The 27,515-nt window shown below is 43.9% G+C and overlaps 1 protein-coding gene across 2 annotated transcripts in view; it reads left to right on the top strand.

Annotated features, from left to right (window-relative positions):
- The window catches only part of LOC110505367 (transcription regulator protein BACH2-like), a 50,385-nt gene that overhangs the window by 550 nt on the left and 22,320 nt on the right, over nucleotides 1-27,515 (top strand). Inside the window, exon 1 of one of the 2 annotated variants that reach the window (XM_036962616.1) lies at nucleotides 18,005-18,297. The exons of the other annotated variant lie outside the window; for it this stretch is intronic. The gene's annotated coding sequence lies outside the window, so the exon portion shown is untranslated. Of the gene's footprint in view, nucleotides 1-18,004; nucleotides 18,298-27,515 lie in introns of those variants that run through there. 2 annotated transcript variants of the gene reach the window in all.

Genomic DNA, 27,515 nt, shown 5'->3' with positions numbered 1-27,515 from the left:
CATTTGGCTGTACCTTGAAGTGCTCGTCCCATTGTGCAGAGCGGTGACAGTGCGCTTTGTTGTGGGGGGCATGTTTTCGAACGGTCAAATCGCAGAGGCTGGGTGGTCGCTGCCTGGTCAACATGACTCGAGCTTCCATAACGATGAGGGCACTGTCATTTTGCGGAAAGGGGGGGCAGAGAGGGACAAAGGATCACATCTAGTAGCTCCTATTCCCGCCCTTGGCCGCGCTAGAAGGATATTTTATTAACGTTTTTCAACTAATTAGTGACTTGCAATCATGCAATATAGATTTTTACTCACAAAAAACGGGAAATAAATTGCACATTGACAATTTTTGTTTCACGGCTAGATGTCACTCTGCTCCCCACGTGTTAGGCTACAAACACCAATAACAGTTGACAATAAATCTTAACATATGTAGATGAATGTCTGAAATTATTATTTTTAAATGATCAATGATTGAATGTCCTAATCTTATTTTTTTGGATTAATTGCATTGATTGATTATTTTTGATGTAATATAACGGATTTCGTTTCAGTGCCATGCATGAATCTCGTATACCCCTTCTGGCCATCTAATAATATTGTAATCTTTCAATCTGGAATGTGGTGTCACTCGCACTCCCTGACCTGTTACTTGAGCAGTCTTTGAACAGCTGCCTCTTTGTTTTAATCTAATCATACTAAGGTCATTTGCTTTCCCTTATCTTTCCTTGTTTATGGTCTCACATGACGGGGAAAGGCGGATTTGGGTGCAATAGCAACTCAAGCACTTGAGAGTGGAACAGTTTTAGCACAGCATCTGATTCCGAGGAAGCGGATTTGCATCATTGTTTTGAAATGAAAGAATAGAGTGAGGGAGAGGGGGCAAGGAGAAGGTGGGACTTGGACGACCCTGAGTTGTTGTCAGTCTGCCAGAGCCAGTCAATGAACACATTCAACCATGCATGGGGAAGCTAGCTACATGCACACAACCACGCACCAGTATCATGTCCTAAATTGAATAGAACGTGGCATGTGAGAGATGACTTGTGAACAGTGGCTTGTATTCATGGATGCCAAGTGAAGCCAGGTTTCCCCCCAAAATTGACCAATAAAATAATGTATCTTTCGTCTCTCTGTGTTTCATGATGTATAATCAATTCGCAAGCGGCTGAATGTATCTCACCGGAGAAAGCATTCGAGCGAGCGAAACAGCGCCCCTCGGTCTTTGTATGTGTTTCAGCCCATCATTTCGTATTATTCTGTACATAAATCCGAGACACTACATTTAGTATATGTTACGTTTTGTATGGTATGTATTAATTTGTGGATTTTCATGGCCCATTTCGTATGATAAATTACAATTAGTATGATATGTTACAAATTCTAGCTAGGTGGCCCGCTAACGTTAGCTATGGGTCAGGGTTAAGTTTAGGATTTAGGTTAAATGGTTAAGGTTAGCTAAAATACTAAGTAGTTGCAAAGTAGCAAGTAGTTGAAAAGCTGATAATTAGCTAAAGTTGTTCGTGATGAGATTCGAACTTGCAACTTCTGGGTTGCTAGATGTTCGCGTTATACACCCACTCGTGGTGCTGTAATAGTGGTGCCAGCTCCTGTTTTCTTTGCGACTTGCAGTAACTCCATGGTTCTAAATCAATAGTTGTTTAGTAGCCCGAAAATGTCGAAAACATTAACTTGCTTGACCATGCTCTAGGTCATTTAACTGTTTGTTACATGCAATATGCTTTGTGGACTTCACCGGACAGCGGTTGCTCTAAACTTTTGTGATGAAACAAAGGTGTGGTTGAATTTATTATGCCATTGAGTCTTGTTATTGTCTCGGCCTGAGGCCGAAAGTCAGCAAAAAAGTAAACTGGAGCACTGCCTCTGCTATTCCAGCACCATTTCAACTTAAAAATGTAAGCTTTATTAAATCAACTAGGTCTAATACAGTGAAAACAAACATAAAGATGCCATTAAACGATTTAGTGCACTCAATGTTGCTAAATAACATGTGGCTGTCCATGGTAGCCCAACTCCTCACGTGAGCAACAATGAACAAGTTAAGTTAGCTAGCTAATTAAAGGTGCAATATGCAGAAATGGCTCCGCCATTTCCTGGTTGTAAAAATTCGAATTGTTCGCATAATTTCAGTTTATGTGACAAAACGTGGCTGAATGACGACATTATCAACATACAGCTAGCTGGCTGGTTATACGCTGTATCGGCAGGATAGAACAGAGGAGTCTGATATGCCAAGGGGTGGCGGACAATGCATATATGTAAACAACAGCTGGTGCACGATATCTAAGGAAGTCTCAAAGTTTTGCTCGCCTGAGGTAGAGTATCACATGATAAGCTGTAGACCACACTATTTACCTAGAGAGTTTTCATCTGTATTTTTTGTAGCTGTCTACATACCACCACAGACCGATGCTGGCACGAAGAACGCACTCAATGAGCTGTATTCTGCCATAAGCAAACAGGAAAATGCTCATCCAGAGGCGGTGCTCCTAGAGGCCGGGGACTTTAATGCAGGGAAACTTAAATCTGTTTTACCACATTTCTATCAGCATGTTAAAAAACTCTAGACCACCTTTATTCCACACACAGAGACGTGTACAAAGCTCTCCCTCGCCCTCCATTTGGTAAATCTGACCACAATTCTATCCTCCTGATTCCTGCTTACAAGCAAAAAGTAAAGCAGGAAGCACCAGTGACTCGGTCAATAAAAAAGTAGTCAGATGAAGCAGATGCTAAGCTACAGGACTGTTTTGCTAGCACAGACTGGAATATGTTCCGGGATTCTTCCTACGGCATTGAGGAGTACCCCACATCAGTCATTGGCTTCATCAATAAGTGCATCAATGATGTCGGCCCCACAGTGACCGCACATACATACCCCAACCAGAAGCCATGGATTACAGACAACATCTGCCCTAAGCTAAAGGCTAGAGCTGCCACTTTCAAGGAGCGGGACTCTAACCCGGAAGCTTATAAGAAATCCCGCTATGCCCTCCAACGAACCATCAAACAGGCAAAGTGTCAGTACAGCACTCTGACGTTCATCGGATGTGGCAGGGCTTGCAAACCATTACAGACAACAAAGGGAAGCACAGCAAAAAGCTGCCCAGTGACACAAGCCTACCAGATGAGCTAAACTACTTCTATGCTCTCTTCGAGGCAAATAACACTGAAACATACATGAGAGCACCAACTGTTTGATCACGCTCTCCGCTGCAGATGTGAGTAAGACATTTAAACAGGTCAACATTCACAAGGCCGTAGGGCCAGACGGATTACCAGAACGTGTACTGTGAGCATGCGCTGACCAACTGACAATGGTGTCTTCACTGGCATTTTCAACCTCTCCCTGTCCGAGTCTGTAATACCAACATGTTTTAAGCAGACCACCATATTCCCTTTGCCCAAGAACACTAAGGTAACCTGCCTAAATGACTACCGATCCGTAGCACTCATGTCTGTAGCCGTGAGGTGATTTGAAAGCTGGTCATGGCTCACATCAACACCATTATCCCAGAAACCCTAGACCCACTCCAATTTGCATACCACCCTAAAAGATCCACAGGTGATGCAATCTCTATTGCACTCCACACTGCCCTTTCCTACCTGGACAAAAGGAGAATGCAAAAGTGAGAATGCTATTTATTGCTCAAAGCTCAAAGCTCATCAATAAGCTAAGGACCCTTGGGCTAAACACCTCCATTTGCAACTGGATCGTGGACTTCCTGACGGGCTGCCCCCAGGTGGTAAGGGTAGGTAGCAGCACATCCACCATACTGATCCTCAACACAGGGGCCCCTCAGGGGTGTGTGCTCAGTCCCCTCATGTACTCCCTGTTCACTCATGACTGCACGGCCAGGCACGACTGCAACACCATCATTAAGTTTGCCGATGACACAACAGTGGTTGGCCTGATCACCGACAACAACGAGACAGCCTATAGGGAGGAGGTCAGAGACCTGGCCATGTGGTGCCAGGACAACAACCTCTCTCTCAACGTGATAAAGACAAAGGAGATGATCGTGGACTACAGGAAAAGGAGGACCGAGCATGCCCCCATTCTCATCAACGGGGCTGTAGTGAAGCAGGTTGAGAGCTTCAAGTTCCTTGGTTTCCACATCACCAACAAACTAACACCGTCCAAGCACACCAAGACAGTCATGAAGAGGGCACGACAAAACCTATTCCCCCTCAGGAGACTGAAAAGATTTGGCATGGGTACTCAGATCCTCAAAAGGTTCTACAGCTGCACCATCATGCGTGGTTGCATCACTGCCTGGAATGGCAACTGCTCGGCCTCCGACCGCAAGGCACTACAGAGAGTAGTGTGTACAGCCCAGTACATCACTGGGGCCAAGCTTCCTGCTATCCAGGATCTCTATACCAGGCAGTGTCAGAGGAAGGCCCTAAAAATTGTCAAGACTCCAGCCACCCTAGTCATAGACTGTTCTCTCTGCTACCGCACGGCAAGCGGGACTGGAGGGCCAAGTCTAGGTCCAAGAGGCTTCTAAACAGCTTCTACCCCCAAGCCATAAGACTCCTGAACATCTAATCAAATGGCTACCCAGACTATTTGCACCCCCCCCCCCTTTTTACGCCACTGCTACTCTCTGTTATTCTCTATGCATAGTCACTTTAATAACACTACCTACATGTACATATTACCTCAATTACCTTGACTAACCGGTGCCCCCGCACATTGACTCTGTACCGGTACCCCCTGTAAATAGTCTTACTTTTATTTATTATTATTTTTCATATTTTTTAAACTGCATTGTTGGTTAGGGGCTTGTTAGTTAGCATTTCACTGTAAGGTCTAAACCTTTTGTATTCAGCGCATGTGACTAATACAATTTGATTTGATTTGATTTGAAACAGGCAATGTGTAGAGAATCATTGTAATCTAAACCGCTGTGAAATATATTTTCAATAACCAAAAATATTGTATTTTCAGCTGGTTGAAGCTGGTGTACAAAACCGAAAGTAAAAGACGCAAAAACTAAACTTAAGAACAGGAAGCATAGAAATAGCGCACATAGAAAATATCTATCGCTTCTCAGAATTGCTTTCAATGACAGATCTGTAACTCACATTTCTATGTGAATTTGGTTGGGTTGCCCAAAAATGTACATATATCAGCTTTAAACTGAGCACACTAGGCAACATCTAGGCTAGGGTTACATATTGAACTTTAGTTGAGCTCAGCTCAACGCTGATTGGCTAATTCTTTTATATATTTTTTAATCAAGGGAAATCAAATGCTTGCAAAACATCAATCAATCTAAGGCTATTGTGGCAACATGTCATACTCTTTTTGTCCAGACAGCATCAGATACATCGGCTACACATACTGAAACAGAGGGCCGCTGTTTCCCTCACTCGGATGATTTCACTGGTGAGATAGATTCAGCGAATTGAAGGAAAATTATTAAAAGACAGAGAGACGAAAGATAATACTATTTTTTTAAAAGTATATATGGCATCCATGAATACACAACACTGCAAGTGTGGCTTGTCTTCTACTTCAGTAACTTCGAATGAGTGAGTGTGTGGTGGGCAGGTTCAGGTTGGCGATTTGCATTCTGTGACAGACATACATGTGGTTGGGAGGAGAGTGAAACACACTTCCTGTGCTGTGTATGTACGGAGGCGTATTGTCACTGTCACTCGCTTAAATAACAGGATTTGCTTGTGGTAACTTCTCACTGCCTTGTCATATCAGCAACACATCCAAGATATGTGGACATGCACTGTACAGAAAAGCAAAATCAGTAGCGTTTTGACAGTCACATTTGTAGTGGAAATTGTAGATTGTGTCTAAATTCAAATTAAAAATGCACTATGCAGAAATTGCTCCGCCATTTCCTGGTTGCTAAAATTCTAATAGTTCCCCTAATTTCAGTTTATGTGACAAAATAAGCAGGTGCAATGTAGAGAATCATTGTACCATCTAAACTGCTGTGAAATATCTTTTCCATCACCAAAAATATTGTATTTTCAGCTGTTTGAAGCTGATGTACCAAACCGAATGTTAAAGACGAGTCAAAAACAAAACTTAAGAATGGGAAGCATAGAAATAACGCACATAGAACAGATATACCGCTTTTTAGACTTGCTTTCAATGAGAATGACAGATCTGTAAATCACATTTCTATATGAATTTGGTTGGGTCGCCCCAAAAATTGCATCTTGCAGATTAAAGATTAAGATCACTTTATTTGTCTAATTGTATCAAGGTCAAACAGAAATTTGACTTCCGCTTTGGGGTGGCAGATAGCCTAGTGGTTAGAGCGTTGGGGCAGTAACTGAAAGGTTACTAGATTGAATCCCCGAGCTGACAAGGTAAAAAATCTGTTGTTCTATCCCTGAACAAGGCAGTTACCCATTGTAAATAATAATTTGTTCTTAACTGACTTACCTAGTTAAATAAAGGTTAAAAAAAATCAAATATCCCAGCCTCTCAGAAAGATACACATCGAACAGGGTGTCACTATACTATGGGGCCCATGGAGTAGTTGTTTTCGGGGGTTTAAGTGCCTTGCTCAAGTCCACAACAGCAGGCTATGGTATCTAAGATTTGATACCAGCAACCCTCCGGTTGCCAGCTCACTTCCTGCCAGATTTGTCTTGTAAGACCTGGAATTTGAACTGGCAACCCTCCGGTTGCCTCTCAAACCACTATGCTATCTGCCGGCTGCCGACCCGTATTTTGTCACATTGTAATAAGAATAAATAGGACTAGTTGAACTGAATGCGGGTCTATTTTCATCTTAGATTCGTCATGTGAGGACATTGCCAGAGGGTGTTTTGTGTGTGTTTGTCCACCTTTGTGTCTGTATACGCCTTTGTGTCTGTCCGCTTGTGTGTGTGTGTGTCTGCTGCGTCTTTGTGTGTGCGTGTGTGTGCCTGTCATATTCCACTCATAGTGTTTCCCTTAGGATTTATTTCAGCAGCGGTGGCAAATTTAGCGTGGGGAGGGGGATTAATCACTTAATCAGTAAAAACACTATTACTAATTGAGATGTGTTCCATTACTTGTTACTTTTGTGAATTTTCATTATCCTCTCCTCATGAGGGAGAGAAATTAGAAAATATCTTAAAGATATCTTAAAGATATTTTGGTAACGGAATTTTGGTAACGGAATTTCAAGGCACAAGGCAATGTTTCTTAAACTTATAGAAGGCAGAAACATTTCTCCTAAACTAAATATAAGTGTTGATATTAGTTGGAAGGGGTCTTTACTTCAACATTATTCTGTTTTGATGTATTTCTAAAAACCTTTTAAGACTTTTTCTGGTAGATGTTTTCTAAGACTCTTTTCCTTCTGTTTGACCAGAATCAAAGCCTTTGATTATTTCTAATTTATAGGATGGAAAATTGTTGAAAAATGTATACAGTATATGCCTTAATTTAAAAAAATATTGACTCTTAGCTTGCAGCCAATTGGACATGCTCCTATGTACTTGACATGTTGGCGCTCATTGGCCCTTTTACATGGAACTAGACAATTACATTATGTATGGTGAAGCACTGTGAGGCATTTCTCGGTGCTGTCACACAGAGGGAGAACGTCTGTATGATAGACAGACAGTGGTACCAATGCATTGGATTCAACTCCACTGGAGAAAGACAGTACAGAATCTACCGTTACCCATGCGGAATCTATCCATATGAGACATCAACACGTATGTTATTCTTCCATACACTGTCTGGCAGGCAGTATTGAAGCACAGCCCCCTAGTATGTACAGAGTACAGGTAGTGCTGTGAGGTACATGTATAATTTACAGTGTAGAGCGCAGTGAAAGTCAAGTGCGGGTATGACTGAGTGTATCAGGATTCCTGTCTCTCTGAGAGGTTTGCTGAGGTGCAGGAAAAGCAGTCGGAGCGACGCCTCGCCACCTCCTCTCCTCTCCCCATTATCACTCCCATCAATCCGTCCAAGGTGATAAGGACAGACTGTCTCTGGGGACGCCTGAGTGCCAGAGCGCTCCAGGGCAGACAGACCAAACCGTGGAGAGAGGCTGTAGATGAATATCCCTCTCTTTCTATCTATCACTTTCATTGTCTTTTTCTTTCTGTATTCTCTATCTTTAGCTTTCCCTCCTTTATGTACCTTTATTATGCGTTTATATCTCTGTCTCTCTCTCTTTCTCTCTCGCTTTCTCCCCCATTAACATATTGTCTGTGAATGCAGTAGAGGGTTTAATGGTGCTCAAGCAGCGATGTCTGTCATGTGATTCTATTTCACGCCTGGATCCCGTGATTTTTCACCATGACTGTCAGCAAACCTGCATCAAAACCGATATTCCATCAATTTCTATATGAAATAAAATGTTTTTTTTTTTTAATGCAAAATGTATGGAAGTGCACACATTTATAAAAACGTATTGACCTTTTGTGCTATTTCTTATGAAATGTGAATCGCCCATAAGTTTGAAAAAAAAAAACGAGATATGATTTGTAGGCCATATCCCCCAGCCCTGCTAGCACAGCAGAAATGTGTATTTTTTATCAGTGTGAAAGGATGTGTACATCCTACGTCCTGATGCATGCAGTTCCCTCCCACTGGGCACAGACTGGGTGAATCAACGTTGTTTCAATGTAATTTGTCAACGTATTGGGATGTGGAATTTGTGTGGAAAATACATTGGATTTGAAAAAAGTCATCAATGTGTCAATTATTAATTTGTATACAAACTGGCATTAAAGCCAGACTAAGTCAGCGGGACAGATGGAACTATCTAAAACAGAAGATACATCAAGTGTTGACATTTGGTTGCATTGACAACCAAACAATTCAATATCACTTTTGAAATGCAATAAATAGTCTAATAAGTTGCCGACAAGTTGTCCGTCATAATATTCAATCATCATTGAATTGCATTCACTCTTGCACCATGCACTATCAATTATCAATTCTTAACATGTCTTTTTCCTCTATGCTCATGATCTATTGTCCTGCGCATATGACAGACAGTTGGTGGTCGGAGCACATCTCTGGAGCCGCTGAGCAGGAGTAGTATGTATTAGTAGTATGTATTAGTCCTGCTGTAAGACTCATTGCGGCCAGCACTAGCAGGTCAAACGAATGACTAAAATGAACAAGTCGCCCATAAAAAACAAGTCATAACTCACAACTCAGTAAAAGGAGTCATTCAAAAAGCACAAATTGTTTGCGAACTGCACATCACTAGAAACCACCATAGTGATAACACATTGGAAATTCAACAAACTTTTGGCTGTCTTTTTGAGTGGGTGAATATAGTTTGTAATCTCATTGATCAACATCTCAATCAACTATTACCCAATTATCCATGTTGATATGATGTGGTGTGCCCAGTGGGCTGTGGTCGTATCTGTGCCACCAGTACATCACGTTTAATAGGCATGGAATTGACCATTCATGTTCACAGCATGACAGTTGTTTTCACATTGTGGTTGAATTTTGGCGTTTCTTGACAGATTCCACATTCATGTATTCATCCGGACCAACCGCTGGTAAGAATTGTGCTCGCTGGATTGTAGGATTTTGACAGCATATTAGGGGATGCTTATACATTTTGGCCCACATAGTTTGACACAGACCACCATTGTCATATATTTCATACAGTCCAAAGGCTGTATGTATATGCTCTAATGTGTATGCATTGATTTAACAGAAAAGCCCTCTTGATTGCCCAATACCAAGCTAGTCTGCTTTATAGAAACTAGAATGTCCCCAGTCCGGGCATTCTGGCCCAGTATTGGCACAGCTGATGGCTGGTTGGGTTGGGGTTGGATAACCTTGCCATATATCTGGCAGCCCATCTGGCATGGCAGGGCATGATTAGTGGAGCATGGGCAGATGGTGACAAGATCATACCCTGGGTCTTTGTTGTTTAGGGGGGTGCATTAATCCATGGATTCCATGGGTGTGCCCACCAGATAAGCCAAAGCCCATGTTGTTTATTCCCATTCTCTCTTGCTTGTTTATAGGCCTCCAGATACATATAGGTCATATTTGATTTGAGTCATGGCACCACTGGGCAAAACAATGGCAAAGGCCTTGCAGTCGAAGAGCCAGTGTGAAGCCAGTGAACAAGTCAGTAGGAAAAAGGCCTGTAGAACTCATCAAGCTCGGTGTGAGTGTGTGAGCGAGAGAAAGAGAGAGAGAGAGAGGAAACCCTTGAGAAGCTTCATGCAGAGAGAGGAGTTAGACAGGAAGGCAGGCATGGAATCCTCACGAACCACAGGAAGAAACATAGGCAGGGCGAGAGAGAATGAGCTGGATTCTTGGAATGCACTTTAGCTGGGACTACATTCTACAGGCTGTCAGTCATTAACCAGCTGAACCCAGTGAACCTGAGTGGGGCTCTAAGGTTCTTCCTGGGAGCTAAGTTACACCGGCCAGCCGGCCAGTCAGACTCTATGACAGAGTCATGTGCTCCACGAGGAACGAGGGGTCATTGAGGGGGAAAACCACTCCAATCAAGGGAACAAAAACAAACACAGGTCATTGCTCTGGTCTGTTTGTTATGTTTGATCACTTAGTCAGCGGTTCGACCTGTTTCATTTTAATGTGGAAAGAACAGGGTTGTGCATTTCTCCTCACGCATTCTTATTCTAAAAATAATGTTATTGCAGCAGCTGTGGTAAATGTTGATAAGTTATTGAGTATTATAAACTGGGTGGTTCGAGCCCTGAATGCTGATTGGCTGAAAGCCGTGGTATATCAGACCGTATGTCACGTTCTGACCTTAGTTTGTTTTAGTATGGTCAGGGCGTGAGTTGGGGTGAGCAGTCTATGTTTGTTTTTCTATGTTGGGTTTTGAGTTCGGCTTAGTATGGTTCTCAATCAGAGGCAGCTGTCAATTGTTGTCCCTGATTGAGAATCATACTTAGGTAGCCTGGGTTTCACTTTTGGATTGTTTTCCGTTCGTTCGTTCACTTTATTGTTTTGTATTTCAGTGTTCAGTTCGTTTCATTAAATATGTCATCATGAACACTTACCACGCCACGCTTTGGTCCGATCCTTCTTCCACCTCTGAATGCCGTTACAGAAACACCCACCACAAAAGGACCAAGCAGCGTGGTAACGGGCAGCAGAAGCAGCAGCGATGTCAGGACTCCTGGACATGGGAGGACGTTTTGGACGGCAAGGGTTGCTACACATGGGAGGAGATCCTGGCTGGAAGGGATCACCTCCCGTGGGAACAGGTTGAGGCAGCTAGGAGAGCAGAGGCAGCCGGAGAGAGGAGCCAGCGATTTGAGGGAACACGGCTGGCAAGGAGGCACGAGAGGCAGCCCCAAAAATGTATTGGGGGGGCACACGGGGAGTGTGGCTAAGGCAGGTAGGAGACCTGCGCCAACTCCCCGTGCTTAATGTGGAGAGAGAGGGCGTTGTACTGGTCAGGCACCGTGTTATGCGGTGGAGCGCATGGTGTCCCCAGTACGCGTGCTTAGCCCGGTGAGCTACATCCCAGCTCCTCGTATCGGCCGGGCTAGAGTGGGCATAGAGCCTGGTGCCATGAAGCCGGCTCTGCGCATCTGGTCTCCAGTGCATCTCCTTGGGCCGGCGTACATGGCACCAGCCTTACGCATGGTGTCCCCGGTTCGCCAGCACAGCCCAGTGCGGGCTATTTCACCTCGCCACACTGGCCTGGCTACGGGAAGCATTCAACCAGGTAAGGTTGGGCAGGCTCGGTGCTCAAGAGCTCCAGTGCGCCTGCACGGACCGGTCTATCTGGTGCCACCTCCACGCACCAGCCCTCCGGTGGCAGCCCCCCGCACCAGGCTGTATCTCCATCTCCGCCCTACAGGTGCTCCCGCCTGTCCAGCGCCGCCAGAGCCTTCCTCCTGCCTAGCACCGCCAGAGTCTCCCGTCTGTCCTGAGCCGCCAGAGTCTCCCGTCAGTCCTGAGCCGCCAGAGTCTCCCATCCGTCCTGAGCCACCAGAGTCTCCCGTCTGTCCTGAGCCGCTAGAGTCTCCCGTCTGTCCTGAGCCGCCAGAGCCGCCAGTCTGTCCTGAGCCGCCAGAGCCGCCAGTCTGTCCTGAGCCGCCAGTCTGTCCTGAGCCGCCAGAGCCGCCAGTCTGTCCTGAGCTGCCAGAGCCTCCAGTCTGTCCTGAGCCGCCAGAGCCGCCAGTCTGTCCTGAGCCGCCAGAGCCGCCAGTCTGTCCTGAGCCGCCAGTCTGTCCTGAGCCGCCAGTCAGCCAGGAGCCGCCAGTCAGCCAGGAGCCGCCAGCCAGCCAGGAGCCGCCAGTCAACCAGGAGCCGCCAGTCAACCAGGAGCCTCCAGAGCCGTCAGACAGCCAGGCGATGCAAGAAACGCCCTTCAATCCGGAGCTGCCGCCTGTCAATCTCCCGCCTGTCCGGCGCTGCCGGAGTCGTCCTTCATTCCGGCGATGCCGGAATCCCCCGTCCATTCGGGACCCGTGGCTGGGGTCCCCAGTCCAAGGTCGGCGGCGAGGGTCGCCGCTCTAAAGAGGCCACGGAGGCGGGTTAAGAGGCAGACAAAAACTATGGTGAAGTGGGGTCCACGTCCCGCGCCAGAGGCGCCACTGTGGACAGATGCCCACCCATACCCTCCCCTATAGGTTTAGGTTTTGCGGCCGGAATCCACACCTTTTGGGGGGGGGGGGGGGGTACTGTCACGTTCTTTGTTTTTGTCTTTGTTTTAGTATGGTCAGGGCGTAAGTTGGGGTGGGCAGTCTATGTTTGTTTTTCTATGTTGGGTTTTGAGTTCGGCCTAGTATGGTTCTCAATCAGAGGCAGCTGTCAATTGTTGTCCCTGATTGAGAATCGTACTTACAGTGCCTTGCGAAAGTATTCGGCCCCCTTGAACTTTGCGATCTTTTGCCACATTTCAGGCTTCAAACATAAAGATATAAAACTGTATTTTTTTGTGAAGAATCAACAACAAGTGGGACACAATCATGAAGTGGAACGACATTTATTGGATATTTCAAACTTTTTTAACAAATCCACAACTGAAAAATTGGGCGTGCAAAATTATTCAGCCCCCTTAAATTAATACTTTGTAGCGCCACCTTTTGCTGCGATTACAGCTGTAAGTCGCTTGGGGTATGTCTCTATCGGTTTTGCACATCGAGAGACTGAATTTTTTTCCCATTCCTCCTTGCAAAACAGCTCGAGCTCAGTGAGGTTGGATGGAGAGCATTTGTGAACAGCGGTTTTCAGTTCTTTCCACAGATTCTCGATTGGATTCAGGTCTGGACTTTGACTTGGCCATTCTAACACCTGGATATGTTTATTTTTGAACCATTCCATTGTAGATTTTGCTTTATGTTTTGGATCATTGTCTTGTTGGAAGACAAATCTCTGTCCCAGTCTCAGGTCTTTTGCAGACTCCATCAGGTTTTCTTCCAGAATGGTCCTGTATTTGGCTCCATCCATCTTCCCATCAATTTTAACCATCTTCCCTGTCCCTGCTGAAGAAAAGCAGGTCCAAACCATGATGCTGCCACCACCATGTTTGACGGTGGGGATGGTGTGTGTTCAGGGTGATGAGCTGTGTTGCTTTTACGCCAAACATAACGTTTTGCATTGTTGCCAAAAAGTTCAATTTTGGTTTCATCTGACCAGAGCACCTTCTTCCACATGTTTGGTGTGTCTCCCAGGTGGCTTGTGGCAAACTTTAAACAACACTTTTTATGGATATCTTTAAGAAATGGCTTTCTTCTTGCCACTCTTCCATAAAGGCCAGATTTGTGCAATATACGACTGATTGTTGTCCTATGGACAGAGTCTCCCACCTCAGCTGTAGATCTCTGCAGTTCATCCAGAGTGATCATGGGCCTCTTGGCTGCATCTCTGATCAGTCTTCTCCTTGTATGAGCTGAAAGTTTAGAGGGACGGCCAGGTCTTGGTAGATTTGCAGTGGTCTGATACTCCTTCCATTTCAATATTATCGCTTGCACAGTGCTCCTTGGGATGTTTAAAGCTTGGGAAATCTTTTTGTATCCAAATCCGGCTTTAAACTTCTTCACAACAGTCTCTCGGACCTGCCTGGTGTGTTCCTTGTTCTTCATGATGCTCTCTGCGCTTTTAACGGACCTCTGAGACTATCACAGTGCAGGTGCATTTATACGGAGACTTGATTACACACAGGTGGATTGTATTTATCATCATTAGTCATTTAGGTCAACATTGGATCATTCAGAGATCCTCACTGAACTTCTGGAGAGAGTTTGCTGCACTGAAAGTAAAGGGGCTGAATAATTTTGCGCGGCCAATTTTTCAGTTTTTGATTTGTTAAAAAAGTTTGAAATATCCAATAAATGTCGTTCCACTTCATGATTGTGTCCCACTTGTTGTTGATTCTTCACAAAAAAATAAAGTTTTATATCTTTATGTTTGAAGCCTGAAATGTGGCAAAAGGTCGCAAAGTTCAATGGGGCCGAATACTTTCGCAAGGCACTGTAGGTAGCCCGGGTTTCACTTTTGGATTGTGGGTGTTTGTTTTCCGTGTTAGTGTTTGGTCCACACGGTACTGTTTCGGTTTTCGTTCGTTCACTTGATTGTTTTGTATTTCAGTGTTCAGTTCGTGTCATTAAATATGTCATCATGAACACTTACCACCCTGCGCTTTGGTCCGATCCTTCTTCCACCTCTGAATGCCGTTACACCATATACCACGGGTATGACAAAACATTTATTTTACTGCTCTAATTAGGTTGGTAACCAGTTTCTAATAGCAATAAGGCACCTCTGGGGTTTGTGATATTTGGCCAATATACCACGGCTAAGGGCTGTGTCCGAGCACTCTGCGTTGCGTCATGCTTAAGAACACCCTTAGCCGGTTACACTGGCCATATACCACACCCCCCCAGACCTTATTGCTTAAATAACCTCATGTTAATACAGTGCAATGCAATACAACATTGGAGATGAGATTGTGCCCTATGTGGTGGATATTACCCCTGTCTTTTTACATGATAATGCTTCCACATTCATTTCCATGTTTGTGGCTGAAAGAAGACATAGTTTGGTCTTTGATGTGAGGGATTAGTGTTTGTGAGCCTCAACGGTTCCGGGACAGATTATATAGTACAGTAGGAGGTAAATAAACAACCGCTTGGACATACTCGTAGGAAGTGACGCACCACCTTGCTTTTACCCTCCAATACGAAAACAAGCTTAGGTTCAAAACGCTACATCCTTCTACAACATGACTGAAATAGACATTTCAATAATTATTTGTAATCCTTTACTTGGAATGTTCACTGCAACACTGCAACAGACCCCATTGTCTTTTTTTGAGTTTCTTTGTCAGGTTAGAACTCTCACAAGCCCCTGCAGTACTGTCATACACATCCGATATGACAGATAATCCAATTTGAGAGGCCCAATAGAGATTGCCGTTACACATGCCTCTCTATGAATGTCTGACATATCTTAGGCAGCTGTGAATGTATTACAGATAATGATGAAGAAATGGCTGCTGTGTCACGTTAATTGGCTGCTGTGTCGTGTTAATTGCGATGTGAGAGGGGCACAATCTGCTCATTTTGCGATGGCATGAGACAGTGGTCTTTTGGGCTTGTATTAATATTCCCCATCATGTACCATTAACACTGATGGAGCTGTGGAGGCCCTGAGATCAGCTTCTTTTGGCGTAGTCTGATGACTTTGGTAGAGACAGCGATCATAGGGACCGTACCATATTTTAACGCGTAGGGTAGATGGATGCGAGATGTTGAAGATAGAGTTGTTAGTTTGATTGGACATTGTTGGGGAAGTACATTGGTCCACAACCTTTCTTTCTTACTTGTTTATATTGCCCATATCTCATTGGGTGGATTCCCAGCCTCTAACATTTGTGTTGGCACTAGATGCTCTACCATTGCATGACTCTACAGGGGGATATTCGCTGCTTCTGCTAAAGCTAATGGGGATCCCAATAAACGAATAAACCAAGATGCCACTGAATATCTTTTCTTAATAATATCTCTTCCCAGCTGCATCCTGACATCCAGTAACCAGGCCACAGTGACTCAGTTTCTGGATAAAATTACAGCAATCAATACATTTTCTCTTTTGCAGGGCTAAAGTGTATCTTGAGTTCACATGTGTAACCTGAATGTTCTGTTGACCTCAATGCATGATTTGACACAAATATCTGAGTTAGGATTTGGTCCTTACAGAATACATTTCCAGAATCTGACAGAATATCTGCTGCGCTGTAAATAACAAACTTTCTGAGTAACAATTCAGATCATGTCATTGTGTACTGTATTATCTTGCTTTTTAAACAGGTAGATTTTCCTTTATGGAAACACTGTAGGTGTGGAACGACCCACACATGTGCTTTCGTTTTTCAGCTGCAGAGGATGTTAGTGTTAGCCAGTGAATGAAATATCCCACATGAAAGTGGTTGTCACAATTTTTCCTCTCTTTGTGACTCATTTGTCAACAGAGAGGTTTCACACCCTCGTGGTTATCAGTCAATCTCTTTTTACATGCATGTGGATTTTGTCCCCATACATCAATATCAGTTATCATAAATTGCATATAAGCAAAATTATTAAATACCCAGAGATATTTTGCCACGACTAGTCTTCAAGGATACAATTTTGGGATGTATTGATTATTGATTAATGCTGGTTGTTTGAGTGATGTTGTGTTTTCCATGTATGTTTTAGAGGAAGTGGAAACGGTGGCTGTTGGCCATCTCCATCCTTGTCTGACCTCTCAGAGGTGCCGGAGAGTCAAGTTCCATGTTTTTCATCTTCCTCTATGAAAGTACCTCAAAACCAGAATGTATTTAACAGAAAGTCACCCTGTGGTCTTGTCTCACACCTTCTCTCACTTCCGTCACAATTTTGGCCATTCATATCCTCCTGACTTTCACTGCTGTGATATTTCGCTAGGTCCTCCCTCACATTGACATTAAGGTATCGTTCCGTGTCATGGCTCCAAACCACATTTCCTCCCCCAGACTATTTCCACTTGATCTGAAAACGAATGCTATACTATGGAGGCGTGATAAACTGTGAAAGCATGTCACTGTTGTTCCTGACCTGTACTGTTTTGAGCTTGTTAATCACAGGACGTTGCAGATATGAGTGGACCCGTTGGCATTTTTTTTTTAAATTGGGGGGGAAATGACAAATATTTGGTGTTTGACGTTTTCATATTTGTAAGTTACATTCCCCCACTTCCTCACCCCCCCCCCCCCCTCTCTTTCGCTCATCTTTCTCTCCCACACACACACACACACCGGCTGTTGTGAGGTCGTCACCCAGCTCTGGGGTGAAACGTGATCAGCCACAGTTCTCCTGGTTTGCCGCCCGCACCAGCTTTCTCGCTCTGTTTCTACTAATCAGGCCTCTGTGTCTGAGGATCCAGCCAGTCGTTAATGGTCAGAGGCGGTATGGCGGGCGCTGAGGCTGCTGCCAAATTACCAGATCACATGGCAGGGGGTCAGCCTTGATACAGACCCAGAGGAGACATGTAGTTCTTAGGGTTCACACAAAGCCTTTACAATCACTCCTGGATGACTTTGGTCATTTAAGCCACTCTGATGTTTTAGGAACCGTTGAATCTGAGATGTTTTTCATGTTTTCTCTGTTTGCGGAATTTTTCAACTGAAATCCTTGTGTGGTTACTGATACATTCTGAGAATGGTGTGTTTGTACTGACATGGCTATTGTCAAGCATTAAGCAGCCATTCAGACCCCCCCCCACACACACACAGACACACACACAGACACACACACGAACACACACATATATACACACACTCATCCATTCAACAGCCTAACCATGTTTGACCATGAATGAATGCTGGGCAGCCGTGTTAGTTCTCTACACACACTGACTGACTGCTGGGGGTTATTCCTGGCCAGAGCAACAGTGTACGTTTCTGTCACATGGACGCTCGGCTAGCTCTAAGCTGTGTGTTACCATTCTAAACTGGGCTGTGGTGGTGACTCACCCTGGGCTGGCTGGGCTCCGACCAACAAAGCGCTGAGCTGTGGGAAGTCATGATTCACTCCTCCTGCTCCCTCCGCTTAGTTCACTTTAGTTTAGTTACCACCACACGCCCAAAATACTCTCCAGGCTACTACGACGTGACCGCGCTCCCCACTGACTGGCTGGCTAGCATGGACATACTGCTTTTCTCCAGCACCACCATGCATTTCTGCTGTTACCTATGGGGAATATCTGCTCTGGCCCACTGAGAGAAAGGGTTTACTAGGCCTAGGGTGCATTTAACTGGAGTCACTGACCCTGACATGGACTAGAGAGAGACATTACGCCATTGCTCTGTAAAGGTTTCTGAGGTATGCACTGCATGACTCATGGTTGTGGTGGATGATAACTCTTTAGTGAGTGTGTTGTTGTCCTTTCATGGAGTGTCCACCATTACAAAGAAGTTGTTTTTGGGGAGAAAGAATGTGTGCAACCTTAAGTCGAATACAGCTGTGGAGTGGAGACCCAGCTATCTTGGGCTGACTAAGTTTGTGACCCACATTGTGGGTCCATTGTTTGTGCATGACTTTCCCTCAGAAAATGTATGCGTGTGCATGTCTGTGCGCTGAGGTAGCGAGCAAGGTGAAAGTGACTATTGATAGTCAATGGCCAGAGATGGGAGCCAACGTTCAATGTATCATGTCAGCGTCTAGAGGGGTGTAGATTCTAAGTTACACTACTACTACTACTGCACACACACACACACACACACACACACACACACACACACACACACACACTCAGTCTCCCTCTTTTTCCTTTCTCTCGCTGGTTCTTTCTCTCTATTCTGTAGTTAAATCATGAACTACTCATAATGAAGGATCTCTCTTCTCCGTGATGAATGAATTTCAGATGCCGTGTGCTCTAACCTAGTTCATCTGAAATGAAACAGGCCTTTTATTAAACAGGCTGGCTGTGCACAGGTCGACTCGCCCTTCAGTTGCGTCTCGAGTAACCCTTGAATATGCCATTTTCCTGTCTGGAGGGCCAGTGGGGAGCTCGTTTGCAGCAAATCTAATTTCACTTCACAATGCCTGGGTGACTTAGCCGTAAAGAAGATTGAGACTCGCACAAACAGTGTTAGGTATGACCTCAGATGACATACTGTATGTCATGGGTTTCACTGACCTTCTGAAAGTGAGATCTCCTAACCCTGATTCTAGAACAAAGAGGTTTTGTTAAACGCAGATGATGATGTGACTGGTGCATTTCCGTCCCAGCAGCCCTCAGGGGAAGGCCCCTGGTAATGGACCCTGTTGCCCAATTACTTTTGCTTTGGTCTTATGATGTTTCACCTAATGCCCCGTTTGATGACTAATTATAAAAACAAATGTGTTATATTTTCTTCCCCAATATGTGTTGGAACGAAAGAAGTCTGACATTGTTTTATTGATTTCACACATTGCCGTCGAGCTTGGCTTTGTGTGTTTTGGTCGAGGTAAACCTCACGCAAAACCCACTTTCATCACCTTCCTTTTCTTATTCTCTCTCACACACACTCCCAACGCACACACACCACACACATACACGCACACATTGTCGTGAGTTGAAAATAAGACATAATCAGGGCAGGAAGAACACAGGGTGGAGGGAAGTAGGGCATAGCAGTTGTCAGTGGTGAATAGTGTACTGTACATCACCACCAACATCGGCCTTCAAGTGGGAAGCCCTGAATTATTACTGTTTGTTAATTAATATTTCTCTGCCAGCCCAGAGGAAGACTGGGGCCCCACTCTCTGTGCTCTGTGCTAAATAATTCACAGCTAGTTGCTGATAATCCTGCTGGTTTACTTTCGATCACAAGGTTGTTTTCTTCCTCCTTCTCACTCAGGGGGCAGCCTTAGATGTGTTCTGATAGATGCCGATGGATTGAATATAGGCTAGCCTCACTTTAAACTACAAATGCCATGTTATAATATTGCACTAAATTACTCAAAAGTTTATGTGCATTCCCTGTGGAAACTCCAGGTCGAAACAGGGATAATATATAATAACATTTTATCCTAGAAAAATAAATGCACTGTAAAAACTGTGTTTTATTTCTTCTTTTGATTTGGTACTATGGGTAGGGTTGCAAAGCCACCGGTAATTTACTAAAATTACTGGAATCTTCACTAATTTTGCTAATTAGCAGAAAATCTATGGCAATCTATCGTAACTTTGGTCATTTATACTTGAATAACTTTTTAAATATATATTCATATATAGTATTCATTTTTTATATCAGTGTCTATATTGTCCACAAGTTTCTAGTAGATAGACCACGTGGTTCAAGAGAAAATAGCCTAATTAATGAAAAAAACATCAACAATGGCATTATTTTGCAACTCTTTCAACTATTGACTTTTTTCACAACTCCCACCATTTTGATGCCAAAACATTGACAACAAATACATATTGACATAGTAAAATAAATCAAAGTGTGTAAAACATTTTTTAAAGGATATTTCATGCTGAAACCCTCATATTGTGAAATTGTTAGATTACTTGTTAGATATTACTGCATGGTCGGAACTAGAAGCACAGGCATTTCGCTACACTTGCATTAACATCTGCTAATTAATTTGTATATGACAAATAAAATTTGATTTGATTAAATACCAATGGTATTCACTAAGTTTATGGTTCATATTTAGGATAATGTTTAACATTATCATTTGTCATTAAATTTGTGATATTTCTTTTAATTATTTAATAATTTATTGTGATAAGGCCACACAGAGGGCCAGAGATAACAGACACCTGTGATAATCTGAAGGACCCAAAAGGGCCACTAAATGTCTTGTGATAGATGACATCAGCTGGGCTAGACAATCTGGACCCTCTCTTTCTAAAATTATCCGTCGCCATTGTTGCAGCCCCTATTACTCTCTTTTGTATCGTCTGAGATTCCTAAAGATTGGAAAGCTGCCACGGTCATCCCCCTCTTCAAAGGGGGTGACACTCTAGACCCAAACTGTTACATACCTATCTATCCTACCCTGCCTTTCTAAAGTCTTCGAAAGCTAAGTTAACAAACAGATCACTGACCATTTCGAATCCTACCGTACCTTCTTCGCTGTGCACATCAGAAACGCTCAAGGTACTAAATGATATCATAACCTCCATCGATAAAAAACAGTACTGTGCAGCCGTCTTCATCGACCTGGCCAAGGCTTTTGACTCTGTCAATCACCGTATTCTTATCGGCAGACTCAAATCAAATCAAATCAAATTAATTTATATAGCCCTTCGTACATCAGCTGATATCTCAAAGTGCTGTACAGAAACCCAGCCTAAAACCCCAAACAGCAAGCAATGCAGGTGTAGAAGCACGGTGGCTAGGAAAAACTCCCTAGAAAGGCCAAAACCTAGGAAGAAACCTAGAAAGGAACCAGGCTATGTGGGGTGGCCAGTCCTCTTCTGGCTGTGCCGGGTGGAGATTATAACAGAACATGGCCAAGATGTTTAAATGTTCATAAATGACCAGCATGGTCGAATAATAATAAGGCAGAACAGTTGAAACTGGAGCAGCAGCACGGCCAGGTGGACTGGGGACAGCAAGGAGTCATCATGTCAGGTAGTCCTGGGGCATGGTCCTAGGGCTCAGGTCCTCAGAGAGAGAGAAAGAAAGAGAGAAAGAAAGACTTAGAGAGAGCACACTTAAATTCACACAGGACACCGAATAGGACAGGAGAAGTACTCCAGATATAACAAACTGACCCTAGCCCCCCGACACATAAACTACTGCAGCTTAAATACTGGAGGCTGAGACAGGAGGGGTCAGGAGACACTGTGGCCCCATCCGAGGACACCCCCGGACAGGGCCAAACAGGAAGGATATAACCCCACCCACTTTGCCAAAGCACAGCCCCCACACCACTAGAGGGATATCTTCAACCACCAACTTACCATCCAGAGACAAGGCTGAGTATAGCCCACAAAGATCTCCGCCACGGCACAACCCAAGGGGGGCGCCAACCCAGACAGGATGACCACATCAGTGAATCAACCCACTCAGGTGACGCACCCCTTCCAGGGACGGTATGAGAGAGCCCCAGTAAGCCAGTGACTCAGCCCCTGTAATAGGGTTAGAGGCAGAGAATCCCAGTGGAAAGAGGGGAACCGGCCAGGCAGAGACAGCAAGGGCGGTTCGTTGCTCCAGAGCCTTTCCGTTCACCTTCCCACTCCTGGGCCAGACTACACTCAATCATATGACCCACTGAAGAGATGAGTCTTCAGTAAAGACTTAAAGGTTGAGACCGAGTTTGCGTCTCTGACATGGGTAGGCAGACCGTTCCATAGAAATGGAGCTCTATACGAGAAAGCCCTGCCTCCAGCTGTTTGCTTAGAAATTCTAGGGACAATTAGGAGGCCTGCGTCTTGTGACCGTAGCGTACGTGTAGGTATGTACAGCAGGACCAAATCAGAGAGATAGGTAGGAGCAAGCCCATGTAATGCTTTGTAGGTTAGCAGTAAAATCTTGAAATCAGCCCTTGCTTTGACAGGAAGCCAGTGTAGGGAGGCTAGCACTGGAGTAATATGATACAAATGTTTTGGTTCTAGTCAGGATTCTAGCAGCCATATTTAGCACTAACTGAAGTTTATTTAGTGCTTTATCCGGGTAGCCGGAAAGTAGAGCATTGCAGAAGTCTAACCTAGAAGTGACAAAAGCATGGATTAATTTTTCTGCATCATTTTTGGACAGAACGTTTCTGATTTTTGCAATGTTACGTAGATGGAAAAAAGCTGTCCTTGAAATTGTCTTGATATGTTCTTCAAAAGAGAGATCAGGGTCCAGAGGAACGCCGAGGTCCTTCACAGTTTTATTTGAGACGACTGTACAACCATTAAGATTAATTGTCAGATTCAACAGAAGATCTCTTTGTTTCTTGGGACCTAGAACAAGCATCTCTGTTTTGTCCGAGTTTAAAAGTAGAAAGTTTGCAGCCATCCACTTCCTTATGTCTGAAACACATGCTTCTAGCAAGGGCAATTTTGGGGCTTCACCATGTTTCATTGAAATGTACAGCTGTGTGTCATCCGCATAGCAGTGAAAGTTAACATTATGTTTTCGAATGACATCCCCAAGAGGTCAAATATATAGTGAAAACAATAGTGGTCCTAAAACGGAACCTTGAGGAACACCGAAATTTACAGTTGATTTGTCAGAGGACAAACCATTCACAGAGACAAACTGATATCTTTCCGACAGATAAGATCTAAACCAGGCCAGAACTTGTCCGTGTAGACCAATTTGGGTTTCCAATCTCTCCAAAAGAATGGGGTGATCGATGGTATCAAAAGCAGCACTAAGGTCTAGGAGCACGAGGACAGATGCAGAGCCTCGGTCCGATGCCATTAAAAGGTCATTTACCACCTTCACAAGTGCAGTCTCAGTGCTATGATGGGGTCTAAAACCAGACTGAAGCATTTCGAATACATTGTCTTCAGGAAGGCAGTGAGTTGCTGCGCAACTCAACAGCCTTTCTCAAATGACTGCCTCGCCTGGTTCACCAACTACTTCTCAGATAGAGTTCAGTGTGTTAAATCGGAGGGCATGTTGTATGGACCTCTGTCAGTCTCTATGGGGGTACCATAGGGTTCAATTATCGGGCCGACACTTTTCTCTGTATATATCAATGATGTCACTCTTGCTGCTGGTGATTCCTTGATCCACCTCTATTCAGACGACACCATTATGTATACATCTGGCCCTTCTTTGGATACTGTGTTAACAAACCTCCAAACAAGCTTCAATGCCATACAACACTCCTTCCGTGGCCTCCAACTGCTCGATCGCTGCCTGCACATGCCCGCCCGACTAGCATCACTACTCTGGACAGTTCTGACTTAGAATATTTGGACAACCTCAAATATCTAGGTATCTGGTTAGACTGTAAACTCTCCTCCCAGGCTAATATTAAGCATCTCCAATCCAAAATTACATCTAGAATCGACGTCCTATTTCATAACAAAGCCTCCTCCACTCACGCTGCCAAACATACCTTCGTAAAACGGACTATCCTACCAATCCTCGACTTCGGCGATGTCATTTACAAAATAGTCTCCAACACTCTACTCAGCAAACTGGATGCAGTCTATCACAGTGCCATCCGTTTTGACACCAAAGCCCCATATACTCCCCACCACTGCGACCTGTGTGCTCTCGTTGACTGGCCCTCGCTACATATTTGTCGCCAGACCCACTGACTTCAGGTCATCTCTAAGTCTTTGCTAGGTAAAGCTCCGCCTTATCTCAGATCACGGGTCACCATAACAACATAACACCATAGCACACGCTCCAGCAGATACAGTGCCTTGCGAAAGTATTCGGCCCCCTTGAACTTTGCGACCTTTTGCCACATTTCAGGCTTCAAACATAAAGATATAAAACTGTATTTTTTGTGAAGAATCAACAACAAGTGGGACACAATCATGAAGTGGAACGACATTTATTGGATATTTCAAACTTTTTTAACAAATCAAAAACTGAAAAATTGGGCGTGCAAAATTATTCAGCCCCTTTACTTTCAGTGCAGCAAACTCTCTCCAGAAGTTCAGTGAGGATCTCTGAATGATCCAATGTTGACCTAAATGACTAATGATGATAAATACAATCCACCTGTGTGTAATCAAGTCTCCGTATAGATGCACCTGCACTGTGATAGTCTCAGAGGTCCGTTAAAAGCGCAGAGAGCATCATGAAGAACAAGGAACACACCAGGCAGGTCCGAGAGACTGTTGTGAAGAAGTTTAAAGCCGGATTTGGATACAAAAAGATTTCCCAAGCTTTAAACATCCCAAGAGGCACTGTGCAAGCGATAATATTGAAATGGAAGGAGTATCAGACCACTGCAAATCTACCAAGACCTGGCCGTCCCTCTAAACTTTCAGCTCATACAAGGAGAAGACTGATCAGAGATGCAGCCAAGAGGCCCATGATCACTCTGGATGAACTGCAGAGATCTACAGCTGAGGTGGGAGACTCTGTCCATAGGACAACAATCAGTCGTATATTGCACAAATCTGGCCTTTATGGAAGAGTGGCAAGAAGAAAGCCATTTCTTAAAGATATCCATAAAAAGTGTTGTTTAAAGTTTGCCACAAGCCACCTGGGAGACACACCAAACATGTGGAAGAAGGTGCTCTGGTCAGATGAAACCAAAATTGAACTTTTTGGCAACAATGCAAAACGTTATGTTTGGCGTAAAAGCAACACAGCTGAACACACCATCCCCACTGTCAAACATGGTGGTGGCAGCATCATGGTTTGGGCCTGCTTTTCTTCAGCAGGGACAGGGAAGATGGTTAAAATTGATGGGAAGATGGATGGAGCCAAATACAGGACCATTCTGGAAGAAAACCTGATGGAGTCTGCAAAAGACCTGAGACTGGGACGGAGATTTGTCTTCCAACAAGACAATGATCCAAAACATAAAGCAAAATCTACAATGGAATGGTTCAAAAATAAACATATCCAGGTGTTAGAATGGCCATGTCAAAGTCCAGACCTGAATCCAATCAAGAATCTGTGGAAAGAACTGAAAACTGCTGTTCACAAATGCTCTCCATCCAACCTCACTGAGCTCGAGCTGTTTTGCAAGGAGGAATGGGAAAAAATGTCAGTCTCTCGATGTGCAAAGCTGATAGAGACATACCCCAAGCGACTTACAGCTGTAATCGCAGCAAAAGGTGGCGCTACAAAGTATTAACTTAAGGGGGCTGAATAATTTTGCACGCCCAATTTTTCAGTTTTTGATTTGTTAAAAAAGTTTTAAATATCCAATAAATGTCGTTCCACTTCATGATTGTGTCCCACTTGTTGTTGATTCTTCACAAAAAAATACAGTTTTATATCTTTATGTTTGAAGGCTGAAATGTGGCAAAAGGTCGCAAAGTTCAAGGGGGCCGAATACTTTCGCAAGGCACTGTATATCTCACTGGTCGTCCCCAAAGCCAACACCCCATTTGGCCGCCTTTCCTTCCAGTTCTCTGCTGCCAATGACTGGAATGAATTGCAAAAATCGCTGAAGTTGGAGACTTATATCTCCCTCACTAACTTTAAGCATCGGCTATCTGAGCAGCTTACCGATCTCTGCAGCTGTACTGTACATAGCCCATCTGCAAATAGCCCATCCAACTACCTACCTCATCCCCATATTGTTTTTATTTACCTTTTTGCTCTTTTGCACACCAGTATTTCTACTTGCACATCCTCATCCGCACATCTTTCACTCCAGTGTTAATTTGCTAAATTGTAAGTACTTTGCTACTATGACCTATTTATTGCCTTACCTCCTTACTCCATTTGCACACACTGTATATAGATCTTTCTAATGTTTTATTGACTGTACTTTTGTTTATCCTATGTGTAACTCTGTGTTGTTGTTTTTTGTCGCACTGCTTTGCTTTATCTTGGCCAGGTCGCAGTTGTAAATGAGAACTTGTTCTCAACTGGCCTACCTGATTAAATAAAGATAAATATCTTTATTTAATAAATAAATAAAAAACATAAAATCATTGAAAGTTACCAAAATTCTAGTAGTTTACTGGTAAACATAGAAAGTTCGCAGTAATATAATCCTCCCTTTGCAACCCTAACTATGGAAGATGATGTGGATCGATGTGGCATTCCTTTGAGTTGAGCTTCTGAGGCAAACCCATTGAGATCCGAGTATCATTCACAACGGTGCCCTGATCACAGTAACGTAAAAATCCTAAATACGATATGAAACAAAACAGCGATCAATACAATGTACAATTTTATAAGAAAAACAATGACATTTCTCAGCTACTAGGACCTCAATCAATACTTTAGTTTGCCCTAGTGGCACCAGAACATCCAATTGTAATGAGTTTTGTAAATCGTTCCAGCAGTGAGGTGCCTTAAAACTAAAAGAGGATTTACCTAATTCGGTGGACACCCGAGGAAGCTCAGGAGTTAACCAACACTGTGAACGGGTTTGGTAGCTAATGTTTTTATACTTCAACAATGAAGTTAGGTAAGTGCCTATCACAGCTGTGCTATCTAGTGCTGAGCTTGTTCATTTGAACAGACGGCAGAGACAGTGAGACCCAGAGGAGCTGTTCAATATTTAATTATTAATTGTTGTCACTGATACTGTACAGCTTCATAAAGTCATCTACAAAGGAGACTTAGGGAGACCCTCCCACAGTGCCCTTTGTTAATGTGTTTGTTCATTGCCTTTATAATGTCACACACACGCACGCACATGCACATACACACACACACAGTTCCTCACTGCGTCGTTGCTCATAATAATAGTGTTGTATCACCAGCTGATTATTTCATTCTGAAAGACGAATTCTCTTCCTCTTTGTTAGTCTGTTGTACTCTAAAATGACAACTGATATTTATCTCTGAGTTGATGTCTGATTTTGCCTACGCAACCTCTGTGTACACTGTAGCCTATCACAATGTAGTCACCTACGGGCAAATCAAGGCAAAACAGTCCTACAGCACTTTCTATCCTGTGTATACCCCGCCAACCTCAATTCACGTCCTGTTTATTTCACCCAACTAGCT

This window comes from Oncorhynchus mykiss, chromosome 25, assembly GCF_013265735.2.
Source record: "Oncorhynchus mykiss isolate Arlee chromosome 25, USDA_OmykA_1.1, whole genome shotgun sequence".
Classification (NCBI taxonomy): domain Eukaryota; kingdom Metazoa; phylum Chordata; class Actinopteri; order Salmoniformes; family Salmonidae; genus Oncorhynchus; species Oncorhynchus mykiss.
This window is presented reverse-complemented; position numbering and strand designations above follow the sequence as displayed.